Raw genomic sequence first — 16,076 nt, forward strand, 5'->3', positions numbered from 1 at the left:
CCCATGGTAACGCGCACGAAAGATATCTTTTGGAAAGTATTGGAGGATAGGATCAGTGGCGGATACAGAGAAAATTCAAGGGGGGGCGCAAAAGACATCTTGAGTTACCTTTACTTTTATCGCAATAAAAAATAATCAAGTCACATGCAGAGCTTCAGAAATTTTAACTAAAGTGATTTAACACACATTCAAGACAATGCCATCTTATGATATAAAAAAGTTAAAATTATGGTTCTGCTATATTTGGCAATACGGGTGGCCCCGCAAAGGGGGGGCGCGCGCCCCCTGCGCCCCCCATCTGTATCCGCCACTGGATAGGATATTATTTTTGTTTGTGAATACCACTCCTCGTTGGTAGATATACCCGCTTACCGGCGTTTAAAAATATTTTACTCTTGCCAGCAAAGCGTCATAAAATTTGGTAACTTTGCGTACGTCAGTGAAACTTGCTTTTTGTTATTATTATGGCACCTGTTTGCCCTAACAGGATGCGGTGTGGTGTTGAGTGAAAAATAGTGGTACTTACACAGTGGGTTACTCGATAAAATATAGGTCTTACGAGAGCGAATAATGTATGTAGGTTGATGGTCGATCAATACATTTTAAATGTCTCTTATTCGGTCGTCTTCTTGACATACTTATTACTTTTCGAACTAGGTTGTACTCGTCTTAATTCAAAATTTTATAACTCTGCCAATCTATTAACAAACCATAGTCATAGACATAATCCACCCGCTTGTGAAGGACGTTGCACACTGAGCGAGAAGAAGTTCAAATGATCCAACACCCTAATTTTTGACAAGGTAAACTAATTTATAAATACCTTGCCAGGCGTACCAACAGCAAGAGAAGGCACGGTACAGTGAGTCGAGGCTGGAATCCATGGATCTGAAAATGTGGAGCCGTGACCTTGCTGTTTGTGCTGAATTCACGGCAACATTAATCCCACTTTAAAACGTCTTCCAGTCGGTCTATCTCGTGTATCAATTTACTCGAACGAGAAATCCATGGCAACGTTCACACTTCCAGTTTTTCATTCACTAATGTAAACGTGTAATCGATCATTGCCGGCGTCTTGTAATTTACTCCGTATCCACGTGACCTCATTACGTAAACAACACAGTGTGCTTTGGGATGACGATAGTGCAGACACTCGGTTGTAGTTTAATGGATCGGTCACAGATGTAAGCTGAACTGTCGGTTGAAACCCCACACGAATCTAACGTGAAAAAAAAAACGTTTTTTACGCTCTTCGTTGCACAGCGAGGCCAAACAATTGAGGACCGCCACCCACAAATCTCTTCAAGTCTTGATTTCGCATTGCTGTGACACAGCCTTATCAGCAGCTTTGTTTTTCCATTACGATCCCCTCCGACTTTTCTGAACGGCGGAACGTCCCGCGTGCGCAAGCGTAGACGTGAAATTTCAGATGCGGTGACATCTGCCATCCTCTCCCCCCGCCCACCGGGAGCCTAGACCCCGTTCTGCTACGGAAATCTACGCTGTCCTCCGGCCGTGGGAGGGTGAAGCGGCGGTGTCTATTTTTCCATGCCTTCGCGGGGGGCCTGAAGACTGTCGGGGGACCGGACTCGCGGAAGGCAAGCGCCTTGCTCGCACTCACACCCTGTCCAAATCCCACACACACACAAAAAACACAGCCGCGTAGCCCTCACCACCGCGCCCCGGCTGCTCCTTACCCTTTCAGCGCGGCCAGGGGGGCCGCGGAGGGCGCAGGCGCGAGAGAGGCGGCTTTAATCCTTCCACCCGGCCGTTACCCCCGCGTCCCCAGTTGCCTCTCCTCGGAACCTCCTCCTCTCCCCGACGACGCCTCGTTCGCCCACCTCGCTCCGTGTCAGCCTCTACCACCAACCAGATCGATCTGTTCTTTGGGGGAGGGTGAGGCGGAGGTGCCGGTTCGCGTGACTACAGCTGAGCCGACTCGAGAATTCCGCGTGCGGCGGCTTTGTATCCAGTCTCGCCTTTTGTTTTTCGACTGTTTCTCGATTTCGTATCGAAGTCCCGTCATTAAACATTCCGTGTGGATAACGGATACTCAAAATCCCGTTTTTCAGGTCGATTTTGAATTCATTGCCGAGCACTTGCCTCGTTCATTATTCGCGTGTTGTTTTGTGTTTTGGGCTGTTTATACATTGGTTTTAGTCGCCGTTCGTTTTCCTTCGCAGCCATTTTTTCGCTCCTTTCCTTCGTCGACCTTAGTGAAAATGTTTGTGCTGAATGTATTTGTTTCCTTGGTGTAAGAATGTAGCGCCCAAATCTTGCAATCGGTTTCGTAGTTTGTTGTTTACGTCAGCCCCGTAAAGGCTTCGCGTATTAATTTTTTCCCAGGTCCTTCCTCCGAATGTTTATGTGACACGAATTATACTAGGGCCAGAAATTTAAATTCGATATGTCATGAAGGATAGTCTCTTGATTAATTATAATGGCAATGAGGATTTTTACTCAGGAACAGAGCTTTAAAAATTTTCGGGTAAGATAACTCCTTATATCTTAAGGTACCTGTCTGAGTGGTTTTGTTGTGACATTTGCGGCTTAGATTGTGGTTCTGTCTTACTTGAGTGCCTTGGAGTAACAATCCATGAAAAGTAGACACTTTTACGATATTTTGGGATGGTAATTACGACGTTACTTCCCTTTATGTAATTTTTCCCATACCCGCTCTATATTTATTAAAGGTAGCCCATTGGTAAGATACCGCAAAAGGATATCGTCTCTTCTACTCTAGAATAGTCCCGTATCCAATTTATAAGGAAAAAAATAAAAAAATGGGCTGTATTTATTTCACATTTTTTGACCGAGGAAAATTTCGGCCCTCTTGGTTTATCAACGTACCTTATTGTTGAGGCATACTTTTCAGTATTTTATAAGGCCGTAGCGAGCTGGGGAACGAACTCCCCGAAATGTTCAAGAGATGCAATGTTAAGTCTAACTCCTCCATAAAGGCCTGGAATGATTTTCACAGAAATGTGTCTCAACCCTGAATTTTTTTATGTCTTCGTGTAAGCTGTCAGTAAATTCTGGTTTGTTATGAATCGGGAGAGATATAATGACCTCAACGGGTCTTTCATTCTACTTTCATTCTGACATTTATGCTACCGTACTTATCGCTCACGATTACACTTTTTCCCTTCCGCTCTATTGCAAAAATCCCACCAAAACCTTTTGACCACACAGCTGTCATTATAGCTCCATACAGCTGTCTCATTAGTATTAGCCATCGCACATGTTATATGATGGCTAATACAACAGTTCAAATAATTATTGGGGTAAAGGTTCGCAGAATGATTATTGTGGTACTCAGTTGTATTATGCATGATGCACTGATAAAGTGTAATATAACAAAAAAGGAGAAATTATTAATGACGTGGAGACGGTTACGCAAATTAGAAGTAATTCGTCCAATGAAATTTTCCCATAATTTCTTGTATATTCCTTATTCCTCAACTCCTTATTGAATTATTTTCATTCGGCCTTTAAAGACTGAAATGACTGCACAATATTGCCTAAAATAATTTCTGCTTGTAATTTTTGATCGTTGAGCCGTGGCAATGCTTGTGTCGGTATCTTCTTCGTTTACATACCATGACTGCTGTTTTCACAATCGACTAAATGTGGTAAATTTGTTATAAACCCAAGTGACCTTATTTCCAAGCCGTATTATTGTGTACTCCAGTTAAGAGTTCTCAAGTTGCAATATACTCATGTTAAATGGAGTTCGAGTGATAGCGAGAGTAGAGATATTGGCGTTATGCTATTTGTTAGACAGAACCGCTAGTAATATTAACTTATAATTTTTTAGGCTTTTAAGCATTTCCCCACAATACTTGTGGTTTAGCATTTACTGAATGGCTTTCCGTATTTTACTTTGTCTCGAGGCAACATACATGTTGCTATTTTGAAACGTTTGGCGCCTTTTATGCTGTGTTGCTTATTCGTAATTTGATGGGAGACGGAATGATAGATGGAAGAATTTGACCGAATATTCGTGGGTTGAGCTTATAAATTATAGATCTTGGCGTGATGGATTGTTTTGCGGCCTGGACGAACAGCATAAGAAAAAGTTGTTCGTTGTAAGCTAGTTCTCAATCGAATAATAGCGTGTCACGTTAGTAGTTACGTCTCACGGTGCCGCTCGTGAAAGAATCATCCATTAATTACCATTGTTTTTATTGTATCACGGATTCCATAGCCTAAATATGCTCCTCTTGAACTCGTGTTTGGGTCCTGGAGGAGGGCCCCGTGCTCTGCGATCAAAATAGAGATATTAATGCGTTGGTTCATTCATGCATTGCTATTCAATACATTCGAATTTGGGCTAAGGCATATAATGTTTTACATATTTTTATACCGTTTAGCGTATCGATTATTATCCTGTTCTGGTAAGCATCCGTTATGCTGACTTTCGAAAAAATTCTTACGTTTTAACGCTTGTAAAAATGTGCGCGTGAGATATTATCGAAGGTAAAAAGTAATTCCGTTCGCAGAAAAATTAATGTATCTTCTTCAAGAAAAACGTTCTCAGCACCCACTTCAAACGTTTCATCCCCATTATCACTATCACAAAAAAATGGATAAACACGATGGAATCACTCATCTAATTCTATGAGCTCATCTTTATTTTAAGGTTATCTCGTTATCTCCCAAGCTCATCATCTCATGCGATCGATGTCCGCAATACGATACGTGACCCAAATGGGAATGGATAGAAAATATCTTGATTTTCAATTGGGTTGCTCGGTTTATTAACTTTTTTGCTTCATCAACAAGTAGATTAAATAATATTAGCCAGTATTAGTTCTCCGAGATATAAATCATGCTGCCGCTTAAGCTACAATTCCTATTTATTTTTATAAAAAATATATTCTTAAAATTTTTAATTTCATATTGTAATATTAACTATTTATATTCTATAGTTTATATCTGAAGATAAAATCTATTGGTTGAATAACGCCAATAATTGATTAAGATAATTTTGCATTATAATTGGATATGAATATTTTATTTTTACAAATCGCTCGTGAAAATGGTAGCATTGAATTCTTAAATATCAATGCTAAGGGCAGGCGCGCACTAGCGCGACCACGACCTGTGGCACACGACCAGTTTTACAAGCATTGCAACAAATGGAGCGACGCGCACTAGGCCAAGTGCGACTCATTGGTCGGACCCGAGTCGTCCATCCAAAATTTTTGAATTTGGGTTCCCCAACTCAGCGGTCGTTGCGGCCAGAAATTACACATATTGTAATGGGGCGCCGCGCACTGACTCCGACTTCACTCTGACCCGGCCATACCGACTGAGCAAGTGGTGAATGTGTTTTGCTATCGTGGTCGTGCTCTGGTCGGAAGGTGTGCGACGGAGATTGTCGTGGTCGTGGCCGTGGTCGTGGTCGCGCTAGTGCGCGCCTGGCCTAAGTTCTTCAGGCGGACCGAATCTGTACGATCAGGTTCCCGACGCCAGCTATTGGTAAATAAATATTGGTGAATTGAAACTTAGGAGATTGCACTCTCGCTCGGAGTAATGTTTCATTTACAAACTGTCTTCACTTGAAAATAAATAATCGATTCTTATAATAACTGTTTGCATGTCAATAGAAAAGCGTTGCTGGTATTTCTGTAAAATCCCAAAACTTTCAGTTTTATTGTAAAAATTAAGTATGCTTAGGTTTTTTTATCATGATCCAAAATATAACTCAACATGGTCTTATCCCTACTGACCGTAATGTGGCCTTTTTCTCCCAACCATTTATTTTAACCACCATAATCCCACGTCATAATTGATTATTTCCCCAAAGATTTTCCAGAACTCAGGATTTCTTCTCCTTGATCTGTTACAAACTGTCTTCACTTGAAAATAAATAATCGATTCTTATAATCACTGTTTGCATGTCAATAGAAAAGCGTTGCTGGTATTCTCTGTAAAACCCCAAAACTTTCAGTTTTATTGTAAAAATTAAGTATGCTTAGGTTTTTTATCATGATACAAAATATAATTCAATTAGCAATCTATTAAAGCCAAAAAGATATGATTTTTTTCTTGTGAATATAGTACGTATGTACCTGCTTGAGGATAGGAATATTTATTTATTTTTTTGATGCCACGCGCGAAATCAGCGAATGGTAACAGCGCGTACTGATAAAATATATGACTAGATTTATTTCGCTTTCTGATATTTTATTCGAATCGGATGCGGGCCGGGTTAAAGTATTCTCTCCAATGTGTAACGGTTTCTGAGCTCAGTTAGTGGTATTCCTTGATGTCAAAAACTCTTTACTTCAGTTCCATATGGTAATATACTCATTAACATGATCGGTTTCGTTGCAGGTTTGCGTGCACTCAAAATTTAAAATTGCAAGTTAAGACTTCATGCCGCTAACATAGGAGGTAGTTTTTGGTTCATGGTTCATGTTCATGGTTCGAAAGAATGTTTCATGTGAAGCTCGTGAACTTGGGTTAAGTTCATCATCAGTGGATGATACATGAACAACAGTGCTTAGGGTAGCTGCTTAGTGGCTGAAAGGTGAGGCCAATATTTAAACCACCTTACTTTAAATAAGGCTGTTCGGGCTTCCGGCCGGGTGGTCTCCCTCCATTCTGCCTTTCAATCCATTCTGCCAGAATGGAGGGAGACCACCCGGCTGGAAGCCCAAATAGCCTTTTTCGAATATATTCGCCGGGAAAGCATCAGATTTTACTTCACCTTACTTCAATATTTATATAAAAAATGGAATGGTTTAGCTATTGCAATACAGAAATTCATTTTAAAACAGTACCTCTCTGGCTTTGTGATAGTTTAAATTAAAGTTAAAGATTCAATGGAAATAAAGTTTAAATTCGAAATGATCAGTATGTAAACGAACGATATTATCGAAACCAGCCAATCAGACCCATCGCGGATCACGTGATCTTTGGTTTTGCCATTTTTATCTTGGAAGCATGCGTTGAAGTCAAATTTGCTCTTGTTTATGCTCGGTCTGGACGGAGAGACATGGAGCACAAAAAAGAGGAAGGCCTTTGGGTTGAAGGTGGCGGGGAGGGAGGGACAAGGCAGGAGCCTGAGAGGGGGGCTGGGAAGACTTATAAAGGAATAGCCTTGATGGCCTTGATAGTGAGGAAATGATGAGGGAGTGAGGGAGGAAAGGTGACATTATCTGCGGCGAGTGGGAAGATACCAGAAAGGATGAGTTAAATGGCTGTGCTCACGTTGTGTTTTACAGCAGCACTGGTTGTTTGCTGGCGGAATGTTTAAACTGTTGCGATCTTGGGGGAAATTCACTCCTTGTTTGGACTTCGTTTTTTGTCAAATGGCGTGTTTTCTTATGAATTTTTCAGCATGATGAGGATCGAAATATTCTAACTCTGCATAGACCTTGCATCCGTATTTGGGGATTCCGTACCGCGTAGAGCAATAGTGTTAGGGTATGAAAAGTAACTCATTGGTGATAGTTAAACTTGGTATGAGGTCAAGGAGTATGTATTTTCTATATATTTTATGTAAATATTCATATGCAAATCCATAACCTCTAAATATTTATACTGCGGTTGATTATAGACTTATTTCCTCCGCGGAAAGATTTTTTAAATGATTTAAGGTTTATCGCAAATTCTGAAAATTTATTTGATCATTCCAATTTATTTCTTGCAGTTCAATTCCCGCCGCTTTGCTGAATTTGGAAAGGGTCGTATTACTACTGCTTTATCATGCGAATCTTTGGCTTCTGATATAATTAAGTGAGCTCTAATGTTTTATGTTGTACTTATGGCATCAACCGCCATGTAATTTTCCTGGAATATTATGAAAATTTGGAATTTTACGGAAATTCTTTAATCCTAGTATTGACCTTCCATAATGTAATTGATATTTAATTTCCCTTCTAATGAAAGGGTATTACGCTTCCTCTGATTGTGGTCAATATTATTCCTATCGAAGATGGATGCATATTGGAGTGAAAAATAATATTTGACTTCTAACAGTTTTTAATTTTTCACTTATGTAGATGCACCAATCAAAATTATGAAAAGGTACTAGTTGCTTAATGATTGGATTATTATTCTTTTTCGGGTAAAAAATGCTCGGGGGTATATAGATTAGCGTTTTTCTTATAGTTCTAACTTTTCATTATGCCTTTATTTTAACAAATTATCACACCCATTTTAACTAATATTGCATTCCTAAGCAGTTTTGTGGCTATTTTGTGTACCTTAGCCTAAGAAATCATTCAAGCAATTTAGAACATGTTTGAAATTTCATTCGAATGATCATTCGAATACAGGAAATTTCCGTTTTACAAGGTGAATGATGGTCATTCGCAAGTTCATTCGAATAAAAATTCACCGTGTAAAGCAGCCTTTAGATTTCGTAAAACAGAAGGCGCAGAAAACTAATTGCCAAAGTTGAGCGTGTATTAACTTTGCCAAATGCATTTTAATTCATTTTCAATGAATCTTCAGAAAATGGTGATGTAATAATAGTATTTGTTCCTTATTAAATGTCGTGTTCAAAAGTAATTTATTATCAAAATCAATACAGGACTCGATTCCCGTATTCACTCAGAATTATCTACCGTATAATATGGTCAAGAAGTTCATATAAATGTCTGCATCAAACGTCTTTGCTGCTTTATGGATAAGAATCGGCATACGGAAATAATGTTTACAAATTCTAATAAACCTTCAAATTTCCGTCACATATGTAGTAATTTACAATTATTGATTAGCAGTGGCCATTTATTATTAGGGTGTTTAAATTCCTGTGATATTCTGTGTGTGGGAATTTTACATAAAATATCTCGTTTCTTTCTCCGCATTGTTTCCCTATGATTCTTTTTGCTTTTATAAACCATGCATATTTCGTAATTGGGTTGTTTGGTAGCAAAAAATGGCATTGGCAGCCTACCATGATCCATTTGTGATGCGCCAACTCTCTGGCAAGGCTAATGGCCACATTCCTTGTATTTCGATGCCGTTCCATCAATTTATTTATTAGTCCTGCTTTTTGCTTTGATTAATTTCGGCCTTGGATTTATTCTTGGAAAACAAGTAATAAAGTTATTTTTTGCATTTACTTTCCCGAATAGTGAAGGCTTGTAAAGGCAAGAATTATTGGAATCGGAAAAATAACCAATTAATTTTCAATGGGAAAATAATGGAAAATACTCTATTGCCAAGTTAGGAAATGTTTGATAGTCCATATTTTGACTTCGATACACGTCATTTATGTGTAACACTCTCTCACAATAAATTCAACTACCAAAATTTTATATTCCATATATATTCCATCTTTGAGTCCTATTGGATCTTTCTAGAATTTTTTTCTGATGGCAGTGGATTCTCGTATCAATTTATCTTGATCATCGTTTTTAAGATTCGCTTTGAAGGGATACAAATCTATTTGAAGCGCTTGGACTATTAAGGAGAGCCGATTGGGTTGGCCACTGCACTCCTCTTAATTGAAATTAAACACGAACGACATATTTGATCATTTGAAAATTTGTTAGATGATTCCAGATATATTCTCTTGCTATTCTTGTGTGTCACTACTTTGTACGCGTGAATACATTGCGACAATATAATGTTGAAGAGTGTTTCATTTTGAAGTACTTCGACGCGAGATGAATTAGCTGCGATGAGGACCCTAGTTGAGAGGAACCTGGAGTATAAATAGGACGTGTATGCTTGATTATTGAATTTAAAAAAAAAAACAACCTTGAATTGAGTGCACCGGTGCTAGAATATCTGGAAGATGATAGCGTTTGCAAAGGACAGTTTACAAGTACAAAAGCGCTGATGAGAGGTTCGTTATGTAAGCGCAAACAAATCGCTTGTGAAGTATTTGATCTAGATTGTCATGTCGGAACGTGGTCGCTGCGGGATGAGGACGAAAAAAAAACGGAGTGCTTTCGAGATGTGAATGTGCAGGAAAATGAAGAAGGTGTACGGAGGTACAATGGAAGGAGTGAGTGCAATGTTGCCCGGGAGAGGAAACGAGCGGAGGAGATACGCTGGAAACGCGAGGCCAGGATGGAGCGTGAACTTAGCGGGAAGGGAGTGCTGAAAGCCGTGCGAAATTGAAAAACGTTAGGTGAGCTGAGAAGGGGGAGCAGTGGCGGATACAGACGGGGGGCGCACGCCCCTCCCTTGCGGGTCCGCCCGTGATACCAAACATTGAAGAACCAAAATTGTGACTTTTTTATATCATGAAATGGCATTGTCTTATATATGTGTTTAATAACTTTAATTAAAAATTTCTTTTACTTTGCTTGTGACTTGATTATTTTTTATTACGATAAAAGTAAAGGCAACTCAAGGTATCTTTTGCGCCCCCCCTTGAGTGTTTTCTGTATTCGCTACTGAGGGGGAGGAAGAGTATAGGATTTATAGTCAGAATGGAAAGGACTTATTGTGAATTGAAGGGAGAAGTACTATTTGGGATGGTGGAAAGCCGGGCGAATCGCAAAATGCTCAATATAAACTTTCCTTATCGGTGGAATACTTTCAATGATCGAAGTCAACTTTATGTCCGTGGTTCACCAAGTGTTTAGTTTTCTTCAATTATGTCTCCGGGACATCAATTTTGTCACCATTTTAAATTATAAATCAAACATTTTGTTTATTTTTTCATCTTTTTTTTAATTTTCCCATGAATAAACCTTCAATTTTCGCACATTTCTGTATCAATTATTTTTACTTGGGAATTTTTAGTTATTTAATTTCAATTTGGTTTATATTCCTTTTTTGCTAATATTATTGGTCTGCATTTTTGTACTTAGTCCCGTCCGCTCGATCACGTTCTGTAACTCTTTGCCGAATTTAACCACGGTGACTGTGTCCTCTCCTGTTATTATGAAATTAAAGCATGGTTCGCATTAAAACTATAACTTGAGGTACATACCATCATCTGAAGAGCTTAAAGCCGAAGGTTTGTGGATTGCTTTTTGTGGTCTCTTTTCTCCGGCCCGAAGATATCTGCGTGACTTGTTTTATCTTCTGGATATATTTATAGTGCCGCCTGTCTGAACCGCAGACAAAATATCTCTGGGACTGAGTGATAGCAGATTTTTTTATCTGTGAATGCGTGAGAACTTTTTTCGAAGTCCTCTGTCTATGGGATACTCTAAGTTCATAGTGTAACTCTGCCAATTAATGCAAAATAATAGTGTAAATGGCGATTATAAATGCATGCAGTGACGGAATTCCCTACTTTTACACTAATGCTTTTGTAAAGAAATGGCTATCACGCCTATTATGGAAAATGAGTGTTGGCGATCGCGCTGATGGCGATAATTGCCAATAGTTAACAAACTTAAGTGAAAAATCTATATATTTGCTATTCTAGACTCCCCATCATCAATGATCTATGGCGGATCCAGGATAGAGACAAGGGGGGAAGAGGGTGCTCCTCTCCTGTATATATTCGACAACTGAACAAAATTACCATTTTTATCTCTCTGGATCCGCCACTGTCTATCAGTCAGCTCAAATGGAACATTTTTTAAGAACTTAAATCATATGGAATCTCTGCTACCTTGCGAGAATTTTTCCTGTCAAATCTGCTGTTTTAATTGGGTGTATTGATCAGGAAACGAATCACTTACCTTTGGCTTTCCGAGACAATGTGGATACAAATAGAATCCTAGGTGATCAACGATTGATGATTGATACATGTTTAAATGATAGAATGGGTCATATATTTTTGCGACTCTTCTTTTACGGTTGAAGATTCTCATGGAGCGGGTAGTAGTTTGTAGTCGCTAGGAAAATATCCTTTGGTCCATATCTTCATGGTCTCGGATTTACTTGCACTGAACTAAATCAGCGGTCTTAAGTCGATTCAGTCTGCCGAGAAATTGGGATAAAGGAACTAGCTTGGTACAAAGAATTCTCGCAGTGCACCGCTAAATGCGACGGTATGGCTTTCGTACATATCGGAAATTACTTCTGTGCCTTCATTTCAATGAAAAAACAACACATTTTAATTTGTACGAATTTATTAATGAAATGCTTAAAATTTATTAAAGGACTAGGGTAATTGATACTTTAAATTCTATTTAAATTCTAATAACGTTTTCGAAGGAAAAATATTACTATGCCCCTAGTGTTCACAGTAAGGGAGCGATCTTTCGTATGATCACTGTATGTGTGATTATTTGGCTTCCCTCGAGCATAGGCTGAAATAATTCCAGCTTATACGCTAAAGTTTTGTGGTGGTTAAAATATAATGAGCGCATCAAGGGACGATTTCCAGTGCAATTTTTGCCTTAAAGCTAAATATTAAATGGGATAGTAATTTCGATGAAGCTAGTCCTCTTTAAACCAAACCACCTTCGTATCCAAGTTGAAAGGGCGTCTATATTATCCTAACCGTAAAGATTGTTATTTGTAAAGTACAATGAAAAGGTATAATATCTTTTCCTTGGTGCAATTGCTGGTCAACATTTTTGATATAGTTTTTTCTCAGTATTGGAATTGTTTATACCATGGTTAGCTTTCTTTGAGATGAAGTTAATTCAGCGGTTTATTGATAACACAAAGCACTAAATCTTTAATAAAAATACGATACTTTTTTGTTAATTATTTCTTCCAGACAGAAAATAAAAGTCTTCCGATTAAAAAAATGGAGTTTATTAATTATTGACTTGATTGGCTTAGCTTTTTATTGTTTGATTTATCAATTTATACAAAGTAAATACTAGTGATGGGTCGATTCCAAAATTTTATCGATTCCGATCCCGATTCCGATTCTGACATTTCGATTCCGATTCTACCGATACCGATTCCATCGATTCTGACACCATAGGCTCCAAGAAAAATAGGCAACAAGACAACCACTTTAAAAAATGTTACTCTGTGAAAGAATCAGTTGACAAAAGCATCTTTCATATCATCACTATGTAATTAAAATGTAATAGCTAAATTTTAAAACAGAACATACCTGAAAAGTGGTGTTACCTCATAGGTATTACTTAAGAATATTAGCACTCATGTTTAAATTTAAAATAAAAGTATCTCCTTTAATATCTATCTTATATTGAAAATATCTTATCATTATCAATAATGTCTCACAAATTTAGTCTGCATTTGCTCCTTTGGAATATAATAGGGATGTGCAAGTAGCACTTTTTGATCTCGAGTCGAGTTGAAAATTACTCGCGAGTATCGAGTCGAGTATGATAATTTCTGAACCAGGCAATACAGCAATGCATACTACAATATATTCTACTCCGATTTTCTATGATGAATGTATAGCCTAATGTAAGAAGGAAAATATAATGAGGATCGTTGATGGTTATTGTCAGAAGTAAGAGATGAATGAAAATTTATGTCTCTTCAATAGTTCCATTAATTAACTAACTCCAAGTAATATGTCGACCATATATATGTATCCTAACTAAAAGGGAGAGCCCTGAGTACAGTCATTTTCACCGCTATAATAAAGATTACATACTACGTATATGAATCATGTAATATTTGGCCCTTTCAAATTCCCTAGCAGAAAAGTCAATTACTCTACATGCTCAGCCAGCAGGTTTTGACGTCTCCATGTTACAGTATTACTGCCTGCAGAAAATTGCCTTTTGGTACACACTTGTGTGACTGGGCAAGTACTTTCCTACCAAAATTGCAAGATTTTGGAAACATTGGAATTTTAATTAAAAATTATATCAACGATTTTTATGGATCTTGAATCTTCATGGAATTCAAGTGGACGAAGCGAACGAACGATAGAACTAAGCTTTGGTTTTGTAGAGGCAAAACATATTCTATACATCTCATGTCATTTAATCAACCTTAAAAACTCTTGTTTTTTTAAGTTCAAGAAAGAAACTAAACGCTACAAATGAATATCACATCGGACAGACGCAGTAATAAAAAAGGCTAAAAGAGCCTTGTGATGTGAAAACTCCCCTTTCCACGCGACTCACCTCGGCGAAGATGGAAAGGGAAAAAGGGTATCGGGTGTTGCCTTTCACGGAAACAGTTCATTTTTCTCTCTCTTATGCATGCCGCCTTAATCTCTTCACTTTACTTCAATACCCGAGCCGTATTTCTTATGCGCGGGATGGTTTCGAAAAATATCCAATCCTTAGTATTTTCACTCGAGTAATGCGCTAAATGGTCAAGTCGATCTATACATAATCCTTTTTAACATCCTCAGTTTAGTGTTTTTAGTCAATGAAGACGATTATCCATGCTTTAAATGACGATTTTCAAGACTAAAGTTTTAAAAAACTTGAAAAATCGGCCTCAGTTACCGAGCCTCAGAGTTCCGCAGCGATCGATCGAAAAAATCGGCGATTGAAAAAATCGCTCTTATTTCCTTTGTCGCAAACTTTTTTTTCCAAGATTTCTACTTAGTACTCTTTAGAAATCTCTACTTTTTATTGTGGTTCAAATTTTCCAAGTTATATTTTTCGTAAACGAAAGATAATGTCTACTTTATGTCAAATTTCACGAGAAAAATGGGTCGGCCATTTTGCGTTGTAAAACCAGACAGATGTGAGCCAAAATCTTCAAAAGGAATGGAAAGTATAGGAAAAGCACCAAGTCAAAGGAATATTCCGTTTTTTTATTCCATAAAACTCATGCCAACGCAGCACCACCTGTATAAATTCAAATATGTATTTTTTGAGGAAAAAAGAAAAGCTCGCGTGGCATTGAAAAATTGGCCATGTTTGGGCCACTGTATCTCACTAAAGGGTCGTATTTATGTAAAATGGCATATAAATCTATATCTGGTTATGATTTATGAGTATTTACGCTAATTTTCAAGTCTCTATCCCCAAAATCACTATGGACTTTATTCCAGTTTTTTCCGAGTTCGGACCAGTGTGCGCCGGGTCGGAAGACGATCGGCCGCCGCGGCTGGCATAAAGGTATTCGGCGCCCACGTCGACAACTACAGTGTATTCGGCAAGCTAAAACTACCAGGCCAAGGCATTAGAATGACTCTTCGGCTTTATAAACTGTATTATTACATGAGTTTCATGATGGCGTTTCCTGTCGGTAGATTGCTGGACTTACTAGCCTCGAAAGCTCTGTAACCGTAACTACTCGACTCGGAATTCGTAACGCTACTCGAAACGCACGAATCGAGTACCAACTACTCAGCTCGAAACGAAATTTCGAAAACTCGCACATCCCTAAAGATGGTTTTGTTATTACGATTACATGGCGCGAAAATTCAAATGACTGTTGGAAACGCGGCCGTATATAAATTTTTACTTTTAAGTACTACTGGAATCGGAATCGATTTTTCACCTTAGCAAGTACTCATTTTCGATTCCGGTTCTTGGCCGAGAATCGAGGAATCGAAGAATCGAGGAATCGAACCGACCCATCACTAGTAAATACCCTATGATTTCCTCAAAGCGATCCGTAATCGCTACCTCTTGTGGACACTGAACTCAACGTGTAAGTTTTCTCTTCTTTTTTTCGACGTTGATTTTTCACTTTAGGAAATCATGTGCAACGAGGTGTGGGTAGTTACGGCGGATGACGGCGCAACTGAAACTTTAACATTCAGCGAAAATTTAATTCCCTATTATTCTAGAGGGAGGAGGCCTTAGTCAATAATTGTTCGTGGCTAGTTTAAAATTTTACCTCGCAAGACTAAACTTGTAGTATAATGGTTGGGTTACGTCGAATACACCGAGTAAGTTATACTTACGACGTACAATTAGAATAATGCACGAAATGGGGTTGAATTTTGTTTACTTTACTGAACTGTTTATTGACCCTGGTCAGAATCGAGGCTTTTCCTGGCAAGCGCCGCGCGTTTGTTGCGAAATTTTCCGTGAAGTCATTGTCGCTGATGAAAATTTCCTGGCAGCTTGGGAGTTACGCTCGATTTTCCCAACAAAACCAATGTCAAGAATATCTGAATAACTGTCATTTTTGGGAGGCATTGTTGACATGAAAAAGTTGTCCGCCCATTCGTGAGGAATACGAGAGATATGTGGTGGTGGGAGCAGGTGCTTTTATTGTGCTTATTCACAGAAAACTACGAACTGGCACCATATTGTGCCGCTGCCAGATCTTGAGTAAAAATAGTCTCATTT

At 38.5% G+C, this 16,076-nt stretch overlaps 1 protein-coding gene across 4 annotated transcripts in view; it reads left to right on the plus strand.

Annotated features, from left to right (window-relative positions):
• The window catches only part of LOC124170044 (calcium-binding mitochondrial carrier protein Aralar1), a 79,950-nt gene that overhangs the window by 22,117 nt on the left and 41,757 nt on the right, over positions 1 to 16,076 (plus strand). The window lies entirely within an intron of this gene.

Source organism: Ischnura elegans, chromosome 1, assembly GCF_921293095.1.
Source record: "Ischnura elegans chromosome 1, ioIscEleg1.1, whole genome shotgun sequence".
Taxonomy (NCBI): Eukaryota; Metazoa; Arthropoda; class Insecta; order Odonata; family Coenagrionidae; genus Ischnura; species Ischnura elegans.